General features: G+C 47.1%; 2 long non-coding RNA genes across 8 annotated transcripts in view; one reads left to right on the top strand and one right to left on the bottom strand.

Moving 5' to 3' along the window:
* The window catches only part of LOC103346136 (uncharacterized), a 331605-nt gene that overhangs the window by 14312 nt on the left and 297091 nt on the right, over positions 1 to 20202 (bottom strand). The gene's annotated exons all lie outside the window — the stretch shown is intronic.
* LOC127489054 (uncharacterized) lies at positions 1207 to 19571 on the top strand. Of its 5 annotated transcripts, none has more exons than XR_011381038.1 (4): positions 1207 to 1339; positions 1870 to 1967; positions 3483 to 3555; positions 3984 to 19571. It is a non-coding gene; the product is annotated as an uncharacterized lncRNA (long non-coding RNA). The 5 variants fall into 5 exon arrangements; XR_011381040.1 differs by having other exon boundaries at positions 1219 to 1545; XR_011381039.1 differs by having other exon boundaries at positions 1219 to 1967; positions 3984 to 4091; positions 12798 to 19571.

Raw genomic sequence — 20202 nt, 5'->3', positions numbered from 1 at the left:
CCACCAGGCCCTTCACACTTCTGCAGGGGCCAGAGGTGATCTGGAGGAGCATGGCATTAGAGGAGCCTGAGCTGCTACTGGTGACAGGGATCCCTAGCATTCCCTGGTGGTCTCCCCAGTACCCAGCTCTCCCGGGTGCTCCTGCCCCTCCCCCACACTTGCCAAGCCCTTGTTGTCAGCATTGGCTTCAGTATTACCTGCATGTGTGTCCAGTATCGGTGCTGAAATCACAGTGTTTCATCTCTCAACCCCTCACCTGCACCCAGGGCAGGGGCCCTGTTCCTCCCACAGACAGACTAGGTGGGGCCGACACAGGACACAAAGAAGGCCATGCTCAGCCATCTGCTCCCTTCTCTGTCATCCCGGGAAAACTCTCTGGTGACCAGTGCTGACGGCACCACAGAGGAACAAGACAGGAGCAGAGTGGGAGGACACAGAATGGATCAGCAGGGCTGAGACCTGTCCTGTGTCAGAAGTTTGTAGCCTTGGGAGTCCTGTTTACTGCAGGGGCGGGCACAGACTGAACTCAGGGAGCTGGGTGAAGTGTGTGGGGGGAACCCACTGCACTAATTGAAATTCAAAATGCCAAGGCTTTGAAAGTTGTTACAAGGGGTAGCAATGGCATAGCAGATTAAGCTACTGCTTGGGAAATGGGCATCCCATACTGGAGGGCTGGTTTGAATCCTGGCTGCTCCTCTTCCAGTTCAGCTCCCAGCTAATGTGACTGGGAAGGTAGCAGAGGATGACCCACGTTCTTGAGTCCCTGCCACCCATGTAAGAGTACAGAACGCCTGGCTGAGACCTAGCTGTTGCAGCCATTTGAGGAGTAAACCAGAGGTTAGAAAAATCTCTCTCCTCCTTTTTCGCGTTGCACTTATTTGCAAATAAAACAATAATAATAATAATTAATAATAGTAAAACATTGGTTCAAAACAGAGGTGTATTGGAGGAAGAGGACAGGTTACAGGTAGAGAGCCCTGCAGAAGGCTGGGATTTATCGAGCAGCTGACAGAAGGTGGTGGCAGAGCTAGGTCATGGCACATTTGCCACAGTTCTTCCCTCTTTCCTCAGCCCTGCAAAGACCACAGCAGCCCCCAGTATAGGGTTGTGCTTATTCTGAGGTTGAGGAGGCTGACACTCGTCCCTCCTGAGCTGGGAGGGCACCACTGGGACAGGACTGGTAGAACTCCACAAAGCTACCATTACCCAGAACCCCCTCTTTCCATGTGTCCAGTAACTGACGGACCTGGGGTTCATTTTCTAGACAGGAGGCATGTTTGGCAGAGCTGGATGGATCCAGCTCTGCAGGTCCTGCCGACTTGAGGACATTTGCTTCCAGGTGTGTGGCCCTGGGCTCTCTGGGCTGCTGCTGAGGGTGATGCTGGCTGAGTCTTCAGTGATGCCCATTGTGTGCTGAGCGTGGATACAGTCATGTCGCTGCTTCCTCAGAGTGACCCTGGAACATGGGTGCCTGTGTGCCCTGGGTGTGAGCCTGTGTCAGGACACGGATGTCTGGGCAGGCACTATGCAGAGCACTCAATTCAGGTGTGGGGTGAGCCCATCTGTGAACCCACCGGGCATGTGGTTCCCACAGGTGGGAGTGGGGTGGGAGCCTTCTGCACAGGTGCAGTGATGGTCATGGGAGGAAAGCTGGATGGCAAAGGAGGATGAAGAATGACCGTCCTAGGGAAGTGGGGTGGGCCTATCCATGTCCCTGTCCTCTGCACAGTTCACCATTCTGGGACCTGGGCATCAGGCACTCACTGCCTGTGGGGCTGACACCTCCTCTGATCTGATGGACAGGAGCTGTGGGGAGCAGTTCCCTGTGGTTCTTTGAGGTTGTGTCATGGTGGGATTTTTGCCTTTCAGCTTCAAGGAGCTGTGGGACCTGGAGGTCTTGCTGGTCCAGGAAGCAGCACACATCATTGCTGAGTGTGAGCAGTTACAGAACTGGAGGCTGCATATCGGTGAGTTGGAGATCTGCTTCACAGAACCCCAAGGGGCTGCCCTGGTTCCACCAGTCCCTGAGTGTCCATGGCCTCTCACCAGGCCCCCCCACCCCCACCCCCCTGGTTACAGAGTCACCATGGAGGGCCACAGGTGGAGCCTGGGGAAGAGAAGGAGTGAGCTGCTGCCTGGCCCTAGGGAGGCTGTGGATCTTGCAACGAAGTCTTTTGTCCCCATTTTGTCCCAGGAGTGGGGTCATTTTCAGAAACTCATCCCTTGAAGTGGGACAGTGTTTACCTGTTTGAGAACTTGTCCCCAGCTGCCATCACAGTGCTCACCCTGGTCAGCATTAGGCCAGAGCTGAGTGACTCACAAGCAACTCAGGGGGCTGGTAGGGACAGAGTTGAGGGAGAGCAGGTGCTGAGAGCTCAGGGATTCACAAGGGCAGGGGGCAGCCTGCAGGTCCTCCCTGTCGCTGGTGGAGCCAGCCCAGTTCAGCAACATTCCAGAGCATGTAGCCATGGGGTGAGGGGCACCTTGCCTGACCTTTGGGCAGGTGTCCAGCAGATCCCTGGGTCCCAGAGGGTTGGGCTAAAGGCCTCTTGTAGAAGGCTCCTAGGAGCAGCCATGGTTTTGGCATCAGGGGCTGAGAAGCTGCCCAGGGACCCATCCCAGGGAGAGCAGGACAAGTGGGTTTGCAGTTCATAGTGACCTACTTGCCCTGGGTTCCGTGCTGGGAGGAGGACTTGTGGTGGAGGAGGCAGGACTTGAATCTGTTCACACCATCATCCCAGGACTGCACAGAAGCACAGAGACTAGGAGGTGGGCTCAGCAGAGCACCTGGAACAGTGCCCCAGGGGACTGTTCTGGAAATGTATCAAAAACCCACCTTTATTGATGGTTGACTTATGTATTGCAAGCCACGTAGGGGAGGGGGGAGGTATCTTGCCTGAGCAGCTGACAGGACACAGAGGAAAGGATTGGTCACAGCCTGTGTGGTCACTGTCACAGATTCTGGGGCCGACAAGGAAGGGGCACGGTGCGTTTCAAGCACATAGGACAAGCAGGTAGACAAGGGGGCTTCCTTTAAGGGATGTGGAGGCACCAGGATGGGTGGGCGCCTGGGTGAAGGCTCTCAGCAGCAAACAGTTCTCAGGCTAGGCACCCAGACCCTGTCACTTCAGGTCAGGGTCACTTCAGGCAACAGCTGCTGAGGGCAGAGCCCACCTACTCCCGGGCAGCACAGCCCTTCTCAGAACAGTCCTCACTAAGCTCTAGCAAAGGGTGATGACTTCTGCCCAGGAAAGGCAGCAGATGGCAAGTCCAGCCCCCCCACCCCACACACACACAAGGAGGGTCCTGCTGGCCTTTTCTGCCTTGGAGACAAGGCAACAGACACTCACCCAATTAGAAGATCTAGGGCCTCAGGGTCTGACTCCTTTAAGTTCAGTCATGTTAGGGCTCCTATGCTGCCTCCAAGGGCCACTGCAGAAAGGCCAGCAACTGGACTCATACCATCCCCTCTCCTTTCCCAGCCATGAGACTCACACACTCTAGAAATGCCTAAAGATGCTGAAGAACTGGAGCAAATATCAGAGCAATAGCAAGGTAAGGAGGAGGTTGAGGGTCCCCTTATGACAACTTCCTGCACGGTTGGTGCAAGCAGTGCCTATTTCCAAGGCAGCGCGCTGCCTGATTCTCAGATGGCTGGAGGTAAGTGTTCTCACCCTAAAGTCTTCCTGTCCATCCACTGCAGGGTCATCTTCTAGGGAGGGAAACTGATGTCACTATTCGGGTCACCACTAGGTCCAGGGTTGGGAGGCATCTTGGTGCTCCAAAAGGGTGAATCTACTGGGAATGAAGCCCATGCCTCCCGGGAACTGTGGGTGATGAGGCCAGAGTCCAGGCAGAGCCAGCCTCTCCCAAGACACCACGGAGCCCAGGGCTTCAATGTACCAAGCACCTCAGGCTGTTCTCCACCCCATCCTGTTCCATCCCTGGGGCCTTGTCTCACCCAAGCCTCTCCTTTCCTGTAGCTGTGTCACAAAACAGACATGGGGATCACTGCCCAGGTGTGGGGGAAGAAGTCAACACTGCTGCTAGACATGAACAAGATAAAGACCGAGAGTCCAGGAAAATACCAGGTACGGGCCCTCTACCTGCTCTCACACAGGTAGCACTAACAACCAGACACTGTCACAGCCAAAGTCTCCCACCTGTTGTAAAGTGCAGCCCAAGGGATGGCCAGTACTTCTAGGGCCTCCTCACCGACTTGCCTTCCTTTCTCTGGAACCTCCTCCAGCCCCTTTTCAGACTCTCCCAGACTTGGCTAGCCCTGGGTACTCACACTCCATGACAGAAAGCCTGCCTCTCTCACTGATGGGTTGTTCTGTGAACCTTGGCCCAGCACAGACACCAGGCCCAAGAACAGATTCCTCCTACCTCAAGGCTACAGTCATATGTGGAAGAGGGGTTGGAGGGGCCATGGGATAGGCTAGTGCCCTGGAGATAAAGGGACTCCTCAGAGAGGTTAGGGGTCTTGGGAGAGTTGTGGGAGTCCTGGAAAGGATCAAGGGTCTGGAAGATGTGGGTAACACCATATACCCAAAGCTCTCCTAGCACAAAGATCAGCATTCATCATGTTCTCAGAAGCTATGGGGTACCAAGCCCCAAGCTGGGGCAGTTGGGACCACGGCATTCACTAATAGAGAATGAGAGCAGCAAGCAAAGCAATGCTGCCCAAAGCAAGGAGCTCTGGGAGACCTGTGTGGATCTGGGGAAGAGACTTTCTGTCTGGACATCAGGACAAGGGACTCCTGGGTGCCAGCATGGAAGCAGAGACCTAGAGTGTGACATGGACGTGGTGGTGGGAAGAGTGCAGGGACAGAAGGAGGGGTCCTGGGGTAGGCAGGTGGGAAGGAGCCTCAGAGTGTTAGTTAGGATGATGTAGAATGGAAACCCCCGAGGTGAGGGTAGAGGCCAGGCCTAGAGAGACAGGGCTATCCTTGTGGTATTTTTTTTTGACAGGCAAAGTTAGACAGTGAGAAAGAGAGACAGAGAGAAAGGTCTTCCATCTGTTGGTTTACTCCCCAAATGGCTGCTACGGCCAGCGCATTGCACCGATCTGGAGCCAGGAGCCAGGTGCTTCCTCCTGGTCTCCCATGCGGGTGCAGGGCCCAAGCACTTGGGCCATCCTCCACAGCCTTCCCAGGCCACAGCAGGGAGCTGGACTGGAAGAAGAGCAACTGGCACAGAACCGGTGCCCCAACCGGGACTAGAACCTGGAGTGCCGGCGCCGCAGGTGAAGGATTAGCCTAGTGAGCCACAGCGCCGGCCTATCCTTGTACTTTAACAGGTGGCCTGGAGAGCAGAGCTTGGAGAGATGAGGTCATGGGAAATCTCAGCCACCTGGAGGTTGTGAGAAGGGCCAGAGTGCAGAGTGAGGGGTCGATGCCGACCAAGAGCTAGCTGGGAGCAAAATCAGGTTGGACTACGATATGCATGGAATGAATTGAGGGTGGGGGCCATCCAAATTATGCCCTATTTTACTATTTGTGATCTCATATTTCTGCCTTTTTTACTTTTTATTTTGACTATGCCAATGTATCTCAACAATCAGGAATGAATAGTGTACCAAACCAAAAAATTCCATCCTCACAGTTCCCACAGGTATCTGAAGCAGTCTCCCGTCCCGCCTCACACGGCCACTCCCCCAGTGGAAAATAACTTAAAACAAAGCCAAATGCATTTGTAGATATCTCAGTGTGCATTAGTAATTTAGAATTGTTTGTTAAACACGAGCATCACCACCCTTCAAATATTGCTGGAAGTCTACAATATCGTCAGTATTCATATCTACCTAACTGCCTTCCAGTCTCTAACTATATTCCATCAGAATGTGGAGCTTCTCTGTAGAGGAGCTAGTATTAAACACGTAAAGTAAAAACTTTCAAAAATGCTTTAAATAATGACAATTACCATTGTGCCACTAAAAAGGCCACACTGATCAGGAAAGGAGCAGCCTGGACTCGAACCGGAGCCCATACGGGAGGCCCGTCCTTCAGGCAGCGGCTTTACTCGCTACTCTACAGTGCCAGCATCAGGAGAAAATATTTACAAAACTTACAGCTAATGAAGGACTTGTTCCCAATTATACACTGAACACTTAAAATTTAATCCAGAGGGGCCGGCACTGTAGCTCAGTAGGCTAAGCCTCTGCCTATAGCGCCAGCATCCCCAATTGGCACTGGCTGCTCCTCTTCCAATCCAGCTCTCTGCTATGGCCTGGGAAAGCAGTAGAAGATGGCCCAAGTGCTTGAGCCCCTGCACCCATGTGGGAGACCCGGAAGAAGCTCCTGGCTCCTGGCTTCGGATCAACTTAGTTCTGGCCATTGCAGCCATTTGTGGAGTGAACCAATGGGTGGAAGATCTTTCTCTCTGTCTCTCCCCTTCTCTGTCTGTAACTCTACCTCTCACATAAATAAATGAAACCTAAAAATGTTTAATGAGCAAAAAGGTGACCCCTCCACCCCGCAACTGGCACAGTATATAATAGGACACTACCTCCAATAAGCACACAAAAATAGTATACTGAGTGTTAACAGCATGATGAAATACCACTGCAAGTCTATTTGCGTAAAATCAAACAGAACTGCTAATAGGAAATGTTGACAGGAATGTGGAGTAACAGGAACACGCATTTACTGAAGAAAGGAATTCAAAGCAGAACAGGAACTCTAAGATAATCTGGCAGTTTCTTACAAAAGTACACACACAGCATCAGACTCCAAATGTGTATCTCTATGTATTCAATTGACATGGAAAACAAGCACACATAAAAACCCCTTGCCATGCTCACTGTCTTATTCACAATCACTAAAAACTGTAAACTGGATGATCTTCATGAGGGATGAATATGCAAACTATACCAGATCCATAATGAGGAACAGGATTCAGTGAGAAAGAGGAACAAGCCATGAAGTCATGTGGTGACCGGGCTGAATTTCAGGTGCATTTTTCTAAGAGAAAGAATCCATACCTTAAACGCTACATGCTAAGATTCAACTCATAGGACATTCTGGGAAAAGGCCAAATAGAGATGGAGAACGCACGAATGAATGGTTGTCAGTGGCCACTGGAGTTCAAAGAGTTTGACTGCAAAGGGCCACACAGAGATCTTGTAAGGCAAAGGAGCTGCTACTTCAGTTGTTGGACTGGTGGTTAAGAGACACTCCCATGTGGGTTCAAACCACTGGTGTTTAGGAAACACTTTCAATGTGGGTTCAAACCATTGCTGGTTAGGAAACACCCATGTGGGTTCAAACCCTTGCATCTGTACTTTCCATACACTGCTCATGTAGACAAAAAATGCACCCAACTGTACATCTGAGTTTCATTTCATTATATGTAGATTTTACCCCAAAGCTCAACAAATATCTATGTTCCCTGAAGGTCTCACTGTTGATTGGCAGATGGTCAGATGGTCACAATAGGACTTCAGTGCTGCTCTCAGAGCTTGTTAGACCTCAGCAGCAAACCGGGAAAACCCTCTTTACTCTCTTTCCCAGGAGGCAAGTCCCATTTCCTGTGATTTTGGTGTATTCTGCCTATGGCACTCTTAAGTGTTCCAAATGAGATCCCTAGGCTATACTCCAGTCAGGAGGTCTTATGTCACAGAAATGCAATCAAAGCATGGGCGGGGGGACTCTCTAATGCAAAACTGAGATAAAAGGAATGGAGATCCAAGCGAGGGGCCTCCCTGGACCTGGCCACAAGTTGTAAGAAGTGGTGCCTTCCTCCTGGGCCTGCATCAACCCCATAGGCTTCGCAGTGTTGGAGGATGTTCCTCTAGCTAGGGACATATCAATTGACTTTGCCAGGATCATGAAAATTGAGTCTCAAACCTGCAGATCTCACCATATTTATCACTGCTCTAGTAGGGAGTCCATGAATCTGAATTTCACTCCTTAAGAAACCCAGTGCGCAGACCTTCCCTTTCAAACCCTTCCCTTGAGGGAGACAGCTGAGCGTATCTATAGTCAGTCCTGGGTCTTTGCAATCTACTGACTCACAGTCAGCCAACCTCCCCAATGCACTGAATTTATGGCTGCAAGGGGCCCTGGGCTGCAATCAAGGCAGTTTCATAACTTGTTGGTCCACATGGCTCTGGCTGGCCTTGCTAAGGTGCTTCTTCCTTGGGGGTCATGTTTTCAGAGTGCAAGGTTCAAGGCCTGCCATAGGTGTAGTGCCTGGACTGGCACAATGGCCTGCCAGGTCCTGACCTCTGGGCAGAATGTGTTACCCCTTCGTTCTGCCCTTCCACCCCAGTCAACCCGAGTGCAAGCTTAGGAGTCTCCCTGGGGTCACTGAAAATAGGCACGTGCTTGTACTCTTGAGGTCCAATGCCCAGTGGACCAGTACCAGAAGGCTGAGCCCAAGCCTAAGCCTGAGCTTCCCCAAGGCCTCTGGCAGGACACATCAGCCCCCAAGATGAGATCAGTTTTTACAGATGAAGCCAGTGTCTTTTTCAGGTGAAATGAGACCTTTCAGGTAAGCTTGACCCTGCCAGGGGATGCTTGGCCATGATGACCTTGGTTCTTGCGCTATCGCCAGAGCAAGAATGAAGTGGAAGCCCTTCTCTTCACGTACATGGATGAGGAACCTGCTTTCTGGGCCCAGGCACGCATTGTATGCTCGGTACATGCTGGTGATGTGGTTTCTTGCTGCCAGGCTGAATGATGGCCATATGCCTGGATGACTGCACCTTCCAACTGCTCCTGCTCCTTGTGCATCCAAGACAATCTTCTTATGGAGGGCCCCAAGCAGAAAGGGATGGCAGAGAGGCCCCTACTGTGAGTCGGAGCCCTCATTTCCCCATTAGCCAAGGTAGCTGTGTCTGTTGGTGACCAACCTCTTGAGTCCCGTACCCACAGTACTCAGGCCTTGTCCAGATGATTCTTATGGCCCTGCTGACCCTTCTGCCTCGCTTTTCTCCAATCAATGAACCCAATGCCAGAGCACATCCAGATGGTAGGGTTCCCCATTCTAGGTCCCTTTAGCCTGACTTCCAAACCCAGTCAATATCCATCCTCCACCCAGCTCCCACCCCTATCTCCATGGCAGCCACCTACAGACCAACTGTGGAGGCTCCATGTTGTCCCCCAACAGTACCTACTTCCCTCCTCTGTTCCTCTGTCCTGACCAAATGAGCTCACAGCTGCTATAGCGGGTGAATTCCATGCCTCCCCGTCCCACTGCTTTTCTGGGAGGCTCTTTCTCTGCCACTCCCTGGGAATGGCTCCTGTCTGCTAAACGATCCACAGTGTTACTGATGTGAAGGTGGAGATGGAGCACACAGGGCTGCTGCACCTGAGGACTGGCCAGGGAATGTAGGTCTTCCTCCTCACAGCAGGTTGGGGACCATCTGTCCTGTCAGCCTCACTGCTGCTGGTGCTGAGAGTGGGTATGGAGGACAACAGGTTTTGGTATCTGAGGCCGCGAGTGCAGGTCCTCCTCCTTATGTCAGGTTGAGGACTATCTGAACTGCGGGCCTCACTACTGCTGGTGTTGAGACTGGAAACAGAGGTAATGGGGTTCTTGTACCTGAGGACTGGCCAGGAAGTATGGATCTTCATCATACCAGGTGAGGAACTGTCTTGTGGGCCCCGTGGCAGGCATTTAGCCCTGATGACGGGTCACCTTCAGGCAGCACTGGGGACATGGCACTGGCTTGCAGACTGGGCGTCGGGAGGCTGCTTTATGGCTCAGCTGAAAGCCCAGCTCCACAAGGTAGTTTTGAGCCTCAGCATACTGAGCAGATCCTAGAGGCTCCCCTTTAGTGAGCTCAGTTCTTGCTGCTCCACTGAAGCCCTCCTGGGGACAAGCAGCCATCCTCCTCCTCACGACCCAGCTGGAAGACAAGGACGGACAGGTATTGCTGACCTTCAGCAACTTTGGAAGGGCCTAGGAACCCCATGTCAGTTTCGTTTCCTCCTTGTGTACTGCAAGCCTTTGGCTGGGATTTCCCCCAGCTCAGAGCAGGGGACAAGCGGCCATCCTCTTCCTCACAGACCAGCTGGAAGACAAGGCCTGGCAGGTATTTCTGACTTTCAGCATTTTGGGAAGGACCTAGGATACCCATGTCAGTTTCATTTTCTGCATCTCTGCTGTAAGCCTTTGGCTGGTATTTTCTCCAGCACTGCATGGGGGGGGTGGGGAGCGCTGCCCTGTTCTTTAAGGCCCTCCTGAGACACCAGGTGCTCCACAGCTTCATGGATTTCCTGGTTCTCGGGAGAACTCAAGAGACTGAAAAGTGTGATGTCACTTGGTTTGGGCTCTTTCTGCTCCATGCTGAGCCACTTGTGGCCCAATGCGTCTGCCACTGTGGGCCTCTCAGCAGGGTCAAAAGTCATTAGCCAATGCAGCATCTCTGAAGGTTCCCTCTTATATAGGAGGGGATTAGGTTAAGAGCAGGCCAGGATGGCTTCCTTCAGATGCACAAAGCTCTCCCCTTCAAAGGGCAGCCACCCTGTCGCTATGGTGTACAGGCCCAGGCTCCACACATCGGCTTTATACCCATCAAACTCCTTATCTAGGAACTCTTCTGGGGCGTAATATTCAAGGGTCCCACACAATGACTTTAGTCGTTGGCCTTCAGTCAGTTTTAGTCAATTAGCTTAATAGGTATTTTATAGTCCAGAAGGAGATTTTCCAATTTTAAGTCTCTCTGAACAATGTTCTGCATATGGCAGTACTCCACTGCTGCTAATGTCTGAATGGAATACCAACATGCTTCTCCTTCCTGAAAGAGGCTGCACACTACCACATACTTTTCAAGACAGGCTCTATCTGCTGTGTAGTCTACCTGTGACAGCTTTATAATGTTAGGGTGATGCAGAGAATGCAAAATTTCTGCTTCTACCCATGCTTGCGGAACTCAGAAGAATCCCTGCCACCTCTGGCAATGATCTTCACAGCCCCCTTGGTTCTGCTCTCCAGATGGAGGGCCAGCTTCACCTCGACAAAGCTGCCCTTTCCAATGATCCTGAGGACCTCATATCCACGGAACACCTCCTTCTCAGTGTGGGAGGATCTGACGCCTTTCATCGTCAGGGTATCTCTTGAACCTAGTGTACTGGGCACTAGGAACACTAGCTAGTCACCTACAGTAGCTACGCTAACATGATACTCCAATGAGAGTGCAACAGATAAATCCAATGGAGAGCAACAGATAGGTGGTGCTGGGACAGTGGGGATCAGCAATTTTGCAGAGGAAGCTTTGGGAGATGTTGTTTACTGCAGTCTGTCTGAAGGTGGGACAAAACAGAAACAAGATGAGTTTGGTGCTTTGGAAAATGTGAAATTTGACTGTGTACAATATCTATTCTCCTGTATCAGAAGTAACAGAAACAAAACAAAACCATGCAGAAAACCCAGGATTTCTCAACATATCTTGTAATGCACATGGTTGCTGATCAAGATGAAACTGAATAACCCTTCAGAACCAGATGAATGAATGAGGAGAGAAGCCTGAGGAATATAAAAAAATACTGAGGAGTAAAGCACAACCCCTCAGCGAGATAGCATGGAATAATTTAATCCAGTGCAGTTCTCTTAAATTAGTGGCTGATGTAAGACTTGACATAGCAATTGTTAGGAGTATGTATGGAAAAATATGCTACTTGCAAATCTGTTACTGGGCAATCTGACCCCTAACTCTGTCATGATTGCAAATACATACAGTATGCATCCTAAACAATACATGGATCTTTTTCACAATACTCTGTGATTTTTTACACTAGGCTCTAGTATTGAGAATTTATGAAATTATCTGTGGTAAAAAATACGAATACATATCACATGACTCAAGGACAACATTGTTATCTTAAGCCTTATAGAAAACTGTAGCTTGCTGACATCCATCTCTGGATTGGAGTAAATATGTAATGATTTTTGCATCGGAAATAACTGGAGCTCTGTCTCCCTCTCTTATGCTCTCCTTCTGCCTCTTTTCCTTCTTCGTCCCTTCCATCCAGTCTGTCGGGTTTCCCCCAATACACTCTTTCCCTTACTCTGGTGTTTGGTGTGTTATGTGGTGGCCTTACACTGGTGCCATGACTCAGATCCCGGCTCCCACAGTGACTTTGCTCTCCCTTTGGGTATCTCTGAGCTGCTCTGGGGTCCTGGATTTCTGCCAGCCACAAAACACACCCCCAGAACTCCTTCCACGACACTGAAAGCTCCATGATCTCCATCCAAACACCAGACTTCCAAATTCTGAGCTAAGATGCAGAACCAGAAATTCTCACAATGACTTTTACTTCAAGTTGTGGTTCTACTCTCGTCTGCGTTCGTCTGGAAGTCCTAGTACTGGGTGCCAGCCACAACTCCCAAAGGCTTTTAGTCTCTACGGACGCTGTGTCCGGGCAACAGTGGGTGTGGGTGACGACTCAACCTCCTGTTTCCCTTCTACAGGCTAAGCCCTGGGCTCCAGTGGGCACTTGGGTGACGACCCTGCCCTCTGCTCCCATATCTTTATAAATGGGACTAAACAGCACTACCAATCTTAATGATGTTTTGTTTATCCTATAGTTTTTATAAAGCCTCACAAATTCTGACAATAAATCTGTGTGACTAGGTCATCACGGGTGGTTATCTCCTCCTTCCAAAATTCTCTTCCAAAATCATTAGTACCTTTTAAGATTCAATGATTATCGTAATTTGTTTACAAGTCTCAACCTTGTTTCTCCTAAGAAGGTCACTTCCAACACATCTGGTGTTAGTAAAATGTATGTATGTATGTTAGTAAAATGTATGACCATTTATTCCTTATCAATTTTATTTCTTATTAGACTAAGCAATAGAAGCAAGAATTAGAAAACTTTGACCAAACTGCAGAAGAGGATTTTATTCTGATAGCTCTCATTCACACAGATCACCTTCTCCATAAAGTCATCCTAATCAATGTCTCATTTTTGTGTACCCTTGATCTGCTTAAGTGTCTTTGCAGATATACTTGCTGTATTTTCCAAACACCAAATACAAATAAGACTTTTTGGTTATAAACTTTTGAGTGTAAATGAGTGAGTGAGTGTGTGTGCGTGAAGAGCACCTCTCTAACAAATATGATGCATTTAACTTACAAAAGGCATTACTGGGGCAAGTGTAGTAGTGTAGTGGGCTAACCCACCACCTGCAGTACCAACGTCCCATATGGGCAACAGTTCATGTCCTGGCTGCACCTCTTCCAATCCAGCTCTCTGCTACGCCCAGGAAAAGCACTGAAAGATGGCCCAAGTGCTTAGGCCCCTGCACCCATGTGGGAGACCCCAAGGAGGCTCCTGGCACCTGGCTTCCAATCAGCTCAGCTCTGTCTGTTGCAGCCACTGGGGGAGTGACCGAGAAGATGGAAGACTTTCTCTGTCTCTTCCTCTCTCTGTTACTCTTATCTCTCAAATAAATACCAATCTTGAAAAAGAAATTATTTACATATTTGAAGTTGAAAATTTGCACATGTTTGCATTTTTATCTATATACTTTTTCTCCATTCTACTACAGGATAATTACCATCTGTGTAAATTAAATTGAAATAACTAAATTTGTAGAAAAGAAAAATATGCAACATTCTAATGTATGTCTTACTATTAAAACATTACAATCATAGCTACATAATATAGTAAAAATAGCTGTAATTTAGTAGGAATAATTAAGTTTTTCACGGATAATTTTATTTTTGATTTCTCAAAGCACTTTTCCATAAAATGATTGGGCAAAAGTAAAACATAGTTCAAAATTTTGTTAATTTTTTAATATTTATTTATTTATTTATTTAAAGTCAGAGTTACACAGAGAGAGAAGCAGAGGCAGAGAGAGAGAGAGAGAGAGTGGGGGTATTCCATCTGCTGGATCATTCCCCAGTTGGCCACAACAGCCAGAGCTGCGCCGATCCAAAGCCTGGAGCCAGCAGATTCCTCCGGGTCTTCCACACAGGTGCAGGGGCCCAAGGACTTGGGCCATCTTCTACTGCTTTCATAGGCCTTAGCAGGGAGCTGGATCGGAAGTGGAGCAGCCAGGCTTGAACCAGCACCCACATGGGATGCCAGCACTGCAGGCAGCGGCTTTACCTATTACACCACAGCGTTGGAAGCCCTCAAATTTTAGTTATCTAAACACAAAAGCTCTCACCATAAAGAACAAAGAACTGCTGAGGTGGATTTTAAGGTGAATGTCTGGGACTGTATTGATGAGAAAAATCAAGGAAGACTTCCTCCAATGATAATAAACCAATAACATATAAAGAAATGGAATGTGCATGTCAGTAACTCCTCAGATGTTTATTTCTGAGAAGGAAAAGGAAGTTATTGCAAAGATGACCAAACAATCCGGAAAAGAAGACAACAGATACACCTGTCAACTTCTTTATGTAATCGTCCTTGTGAAAACAGGGATTTCCTTTATCTGAAGAAAGGCATGATGTTAGCAGATAAGCATAAGATTACAAATTAGACTTTGTGGCGCTCGAGCTGTGTGATACAGTGAGTTAAGCCACTATCTGGAGTGCCGGCATCCCAGCTGGGCGGTGGTTCGAGTCCCAGCTGCTCCACTTCTGATCCGGCTCACTGCTAATCCATCTAGGAGGGCGACAGAAGATGTGCACAAATTCTTGGATCCCTGCACCCATGTGGCACACCCACATGAAGCTCCTGGCTTTTGGCTTCAGCCTGGCCCATCCCTGGCCACTGGAGCAATTTAGGGAGTGAACCAGCTGATGGAAAGCTTCTCTTTCTGCTTCTCCCTCTCTGTAACTTCACCTTTCAAATAAGTAGATAAAACTTCTAAAACATTCAACTGTGTGCCATTGATTATAAATACACTACTAATCAGGAAATTGAAGGAGCTTATAATTTAACCAGAAATACAATGCCAACCTGGTGTCACCTGAGGTTAGCTACAAAGATTATTTCTTAGTTTGAATCCTTACTTAAGGTATACTAAGCTGATCTTCTGTATATTAAGATAATCGAAAATGAATCTTGATGTGAATGGAAGGGGAGAGGGAGTGGGAAAGGGGAGGGTTGTGGGTGGGAGGGACGGTATGGGGGGGGAAGCCATTGTAATCCATGAGTCGTACTTTGGAAATTTATATTCATTAAATAAAGGATAAAAAAAATAAAAAATAAAAAATAAAAAAAAGATTATTTCCTAGTTTGAACAAACAAAAGTCATGACTTTTATAATAAACAGGCTCTAAACTTAGAACATTCCACCCCTTCAACTGGATAAAGTTGAAAATAGGTATTTTATTAAAAATGAGCACAGAAAAAAAAATCTGATGACATGAGGGTTTCATTCACGTGTATGTTGACTCATAAAAAGTCTATGCTTCTAAACTTTTTATAAGAAATCATTTTAGGCCGGTGCTGCGGCTCACTAGGCTAATCCTCCGCCTAGCGGTGCTGGCACACCGGGTTCTAGTCCCGGTTGGGGCACCGGATTCTGTCCCGGTTGCCCCTCTTCCAGGCCAGCCCTCTGCTGTGGCCAGGGAGTGCAGTGGAGGATGGCCCAGGTGCTTGGGCCCTGCACCCCATGGGAGACCAGGAAAAGCACCTGGCTCCTGGCTCCTGCCATCGGATCAGCGCGGTGCGCCGGCCGCAGCGCGCTGGCCGCGGCAGCCATTGGAGGGTGAACCAACGGCAAAAGGAAGACCTTTCTCTCTGTCTCTCTCTCTCACTGTCCACTCTGCCTGTCAAAAAAAAAAAAAAAAAAAAAAAGAAAAAAAGAAAAGAAATCATTTTAGACTTGAAGAGTCGCACAAGGAGTACAACCAAACTAAGACTTCATAACATTTCCAGAGCCTCACAGCCTAGACAGTGGTTCAAATAAGAATGCTGAACTCACTACCTATGCTTTTTCAATCCCAGAAAGTTGAAGACATTTCCCAAGGTCATAGAAAGACAGCATGTAATAAAACAAAACACGCAAACCTAATGACACTTTACTGATTCTGGCCAGCAGTAGTTGGGACATGAACTGGTGTTCACATGGGATGCCCGTGCTGCAGGTGGAGGCTTAGCCTACTACACCACAGTGCCAGACCTGGAATTAGGTTTTGATTACTTTCCTTAGTACAGTCTGTCATTCTGTGACCTTGGGAAAATGTTTTGGACTTTTTGGGATTGAAAAGCATGGGTAGTGAGTTCAAGCTTTCTTATTTCAAACACTTTCTAGGCTGTGAGGCTTTGGAAACCTGATGAATGCAACAATACATCAAAAAGGTATCATATATGTATACATACACAACATGTAATATGATGAGTGGGTTTTATCAGAGTCACGCAAGTGTGGTTCAACATCTATAAAAATCAATGAAATCACATCAGCAGAATGAACAACATAAAACAAATGAACATCTCCATGGGTGCAGAGAATGCTTCCACCACAAGATTCAACATCGCTTCATGAAAAAAAAAAAAAAAAAACTGAACAAGGTACAGAGGAAACACAGCTCAAAATTCAAAGCTATATGATAAAACAATAGCCAATATCATACTGAATGGGAAAAAGCTGAAAACATTTCCCCTGATTTTTGGAACAAGATAAGAACTCCACATAAACCGTTCTTAGTCAATATAGTATCTCAAGTACTCAAAAGAGTACTCAGGTAAAGTAAAGAAATAAAGGATGAAAACTGGGAAGGGGGAAGTCAAAATATGTTTTGTTCAGAAGACATGATTTTAGACAGAAAAACTTAAAACACTGCAGTAAAAATATGTTTGGAGTGATAAACCAATAAGTCACAGGATACAAAATCAATGTGCAAATAAGTTGCATTCTTACACACTAATAATGATCCTCTGTAAAGGTAAGTTTAAGATCTTTGTAAAAAGTAAGAATGGGAATAGGAGAGGGAAGAGGAAGAAGGGTGGGAATACGGGCGGGATGGAGAGTGGAATGGAAAGCATCACCACCTTCCTGAATCTGTATATATGAAATACATGACATTTGTATATTTTAAATAAAATAAAAAGTATGAAACAGGAAAAAAGAAACCTAAATTTACAATAGCTACCAAAATTCCATAGTTAGTAATGAATTTAACCAAATAAGTGAAAGATCACAATAAACTTATAAAGCACTGATGAAATAAATCATCAGACACATGAAAATGGAAAGACATCCCCTGCTCATCAATTAGAAGAATTAACATTAAAATGTTCATATTCCTTAGGAAATCTACAGACTCAATCCTATCAAAATACCAGTGACATTCTTTATACAGTCAGAAAAGAAATGCTAACATTCCTATGGAACTACAGAAGACCCAGAGCAGCCAAAGTGATCTTATACAAGAAACAATATACAAAGCTGGGTGCCTAACAATGCCTGATTTCACAAAGGCATAGTAAATAAAATAGGATGAAACTGGAATGAAGATGGATACCAAGATCAATGAAAACAGAGAAAAATACATAAATACAAACATACATATGTAACAGCTAACTGATTTTTGATGAGAATCCCATAGTCCTTTCAATAAGTGGTGCTGACAATACTGGATATACATATATAGAAGAATGAAATTAAACGTCTATGTTTCACCACACATAAAAATCAACTCAGGGGCTGGCACTGTGGTGTAATGGGTGAAGCCACTGCCTACAGTGCCAGCATCCCATATAGGTGCCAGTTTGAGTCCCAGCTGCTCCTCTTCCAGTCCAGCTCTCTGCTATGGCCTGGGATAGCAGAAGATGGCCCAAGTACTTGGGCCCCTGCACCCACGTGGGGGACCCAGAAGAAGCTCCTGGCTCCTGGCTCCAGATCAGCACAGCTCTGGCCATTGCAGCCATCTGGGGAGTGAACCAGCGGATGGAAGACCTCTCTCTCTGTAACTCTGTATTTCAAATAAATAGAATAAAATCTTTAAAACGAAAACTAAAAATAAAAAATAAAAATCAACTCAGATGGATCAAAGATATAATTCTGAGACCTGACAATACAAAACTGCTGGAATAAAACATAGGGAGACATCTCTTTTTTTAAAAAAAATTACTTGACAGATAGAGTTAGACAGTGAGCGAGACAGACAGAGAAAAAGATCTTCCTTCCGTTGGTTCAACCCCCAAATGCCCACTACGGCTGGCGCTCTGCTGTTCTGAAACCAGGAGCCAGGTGATTCCTCCTGGTCTCCCATGTGAGTGCAGGAACCAAGGACTTGGGCCATCCTCCACTGCCTTCCCAGGCCACAGCAGAGAGCTGGACTGGAAGAGGAGCAACCAGGACTAGAACCCGGCGCCCATATGGGATGCCGGCACTGGAGGCGGAGGGTCAACAGAGTGAGCCATTGCGCCGGCCCCGGAGATATCTCTTAAAAGAGGTAGAGGCAATGACTTTTTGGTAAAAACCCTAGAAGTTCAGGCAGCAAAATTAAAACTTGATGAATGGGACTACATCAAACGCTGAAGCTTCTGTACAGCAAAGAAAACAGTAATAGAGTGAACAACCAACCAATGGAAAGGGATAAAATACCTACAAACTACTTACCCAACAAAGGATTAATATTCAGAATATATCAGGAACTCAACAAACTCAAAATCAAGCATCTAATGCAGTTAAGAAATGGGCACAAGGGGCCTAAAAAGACAACTCTTTAAAGAAAAAACACAAATGGCCAACAAATAGATGAAAAAAAAACTATTACTAGCCATCAGAGAAATGAAAATAGGGGCTCACACTGTGGCATAGCAGGCGAAGCCTCTGCCTGCAGGGCCATCATCCCACGTGGGCACTGGTTCATGTCCTGGATGCTCTTCTTCTGATCCTGCGCTCTGCATATGGCCTGGAAAGCAGTGGAAAATGGCCAAAGTGCTTGGGTTCCTGCAACCACATGGGAGATCTGGAAGAAGCTCCTGGCTCCTGGTTTTGGATGGGCTCAGCTCTCGCCATTGCGGCCATCTGGGGAGTGAACCAGCAGATGGAAGACTTTTGTGTGCCTCCCTCTCTGTCTGTTAACTCTGCCTCTCAAAGAAATAAAAGCTCTTTAAAAAAAAAAGAAATGCAAATCAAAACCCCAAAGAGATATCACCTCATAATGCTAGAATGCCTATCGAAAAGAAAAAGTAAACAACTCTAGCAAGGATATGGAGAAAGGAGAACTCTCATATACTGAGCATGGGAATCTAAATGAGTACAACCACTGCAGCAAACACCGTGGGGATTTCTAAAAACTAAGAATGGAACTGCCATATGACTCAACAATCTCAGTACTCAGTATATCTCAAAAAGATATGAAATCATTGTATCGAAGAGATACCTGCTCCACCATGATTACTGCAGCACTGTTAACAATGGCCAAGATATGGAATCAACCAACGTATCCATCATCAGATGAAGAGATCAAGAATTTGTTGTGTACATACTAAATGGAATACTACTCAAGCATTTAAAAATGAAATCCTGACCTTTGCAGCAAAATGTATACAACTGGAGGATATCGTGTTAAGTGAAAAAGGCCAGGCACAGAAAGACAAATAACGTGTGCACCCCTTCACATAAGCAAGCTAAAACCCTGAATGTATAATGCATAATAAAGGATGGCAGGCACTGCGGGAGATGGAGGGAGTTTTGATGATGGGCACAAAATCAGAGTTAGACCAAAGGAATAAGTTCCTATTGTTACACAGCACAGTGAGGAGACTAGCTCACAATAACCTAGTAGGTATTACATGAACACACAGAAGAAATTCCAAGCCTTCAATCATAAAATATTGACAAAGAAAGGGAAATGTTGATTATCCCATTTTTCATCAGGACCCATTGCAGATATGCACCGAGACATCATACTGTAGCCCTTAAGTAGGTGAAATTATTGTTAATGTCAAAATTTTCAGAAAACAGAACCATACCATGAACCAGCACCACCAACACTGGGTCCATGCCCCATAGAAAGGAACTAAGTAGTTCATGTATCTGTAGTCTCATGTTTGAAGCACATTTTCAGCCATGAAGGAAAAAGCAGGGAGCACTCTGGTGTGGTCATCAACAATAATAATCGCTTGCCTCTTGCAACAGTAGACCAATAAAATCCACCTGCCAGGTGGCATGTGAGAGGAATCACCTCTCCAAACACCACCATGGGAGAAAAAGGAATGATGTGAGTTTTGTCTGCAAAACAGACATCCCTGGGGGACTTTCCAACTGAGTTGGATGGAATAGGAAAACCACAATCAGAAATCCAAAATGACAGGTATAAGATGTCCC

This window comes from Oryctolagus cuniculus, chromosome 12, assembly GCF_964237555.1.
Source record: "Oryctolagus cuniculus chromosome 12, mOryCun1.1, whole genome shotgun sequence".
In the NCBI taxonomy this organism is placed as follows: Eukaryota; Metazoa; Chordata; class Mammalia; order Lagomorpha; family Leporidae; genus Oryctolagus; species Oryctolagus cuniculus.
Note: the sequence above shows the minus strand (reverse complement) of the source record. Positions and strands in the feature narration are given on the sequence as shown.